Source organism: Varanus komodoensis, unplaced genomic scaffold (genome assembly GCF_004798865.1).
Source record: "Varanus komodoensis strain SLA01 unplaced genomic scaffold, ASM479886v1 scaffold414, whole genome shotgun sequence".
In the NCBI taxonomy this organism is placed as follows: domain Eukaryota; kingdom Metazoa; phylum Chordata; class Lepidosauria; order Squamata; family Varanidae; genus Varanus; species Varanus komodoensis.
Window position 1 is genome coordinate 41,042 of NW_025335961.1, and position 1,240 is coordinate 42,281.

The window sequence follows — 1,240 nt, forward strand, 5'->3', positions numbered from 1 at the left end:
AAGACTCACTGTACGCTGCAAAAGGAGCAAAGATGGAGAATGGGTGTCATGGGCATTGCATCTCACAAATCCCTCTCCGCCCCTGCCCACCCCCATTCACACACGCAGCTTCTCTCCTCATCGCTTCAACTCTGCACACTCGCTTCAGTCACAAACCGCTGCAACTCAGTTCAGTGCAAACAGCAGCCTGGAAGATTTTCTATTTCTCTCGTCGACCACATGCAGATGGAAGGCCAGAACGGCTTCTGCAGGTGAAATGCCTCCCATGATACAAGAACCAAAGGGGCCATCTCATGAAGCGGATTTAGAAACACAGGGAAAAAGCGAGTCGGAAGGGGCCTCCTGGGCCATCTAGGATACTGAATGGACTGATATCAGGGAGGTTGCAGTCTCCCATAACTGTCCCTCCCATGAGATATCCTTCCACCCTGGAAGCCAAGCTTCTGGGTGCACATCCAAGGGTCGTTCACCTTCTGCCACATCACACCGCTGGCTCATGTTTAACCTGCTAGCAACAAGTACCCCAAGATCCCTTTCACAAGTGCTGCTCTCCAGCCACTTGTCCCCCAAGCTGTGGCTGTGACCCCTATTCCTAACTCCCAAGTGCAAGACCTTGCACTTACCTGCATTCAATGCCATCCTGTTGTCCCCCGCCCACTTCCACAGTCTGAGTGCTGAGTGCGTCTCCCAACTAATATCAGGGAGGTTGAAATCTCCCTTTATATCCATGTCCTTCCCTGAGAAGCCCTTCCAATCTGGTCTATCAGAGCATCATCCAGGGTCCCAAGTTGATCAGGTCGGTGATATATACCCTCAGTGTATGGTCCCTGCCCTTGTCTAGACCCATCAATATTACCCAGATCGCCTCTGCCTGGTCCCCTTTACCCCGCTCCCTATCTCTTTGCACCCTGCCCCTTCCTTAACATATAGCGCGATCCCCTTCCCTCTTCCTAAAAAGAGCATGCGACCTCCATGTTGACATTCCATTCTGGCTTATCATCCCACCATGCTTCTGTGATCCCCACCAGGTCATATCCGCCGATTCCCAGGAGAGCCTCACGCACTTCTCGCTGGTTTCCCATGATCCTAGTGTTGGTGTACATACATTTCAGCTCTTTCCTGCAAACCCCATTCCCCGGCTCCCCCAGCCTCCCCCTCCCTCCTGTCCTCCCCAGCACAACAGAAGCCCTCCGTGCAGGAGCCATGCCAACCGCTAAGCCCCTACCTTGCCCTTCCCCTG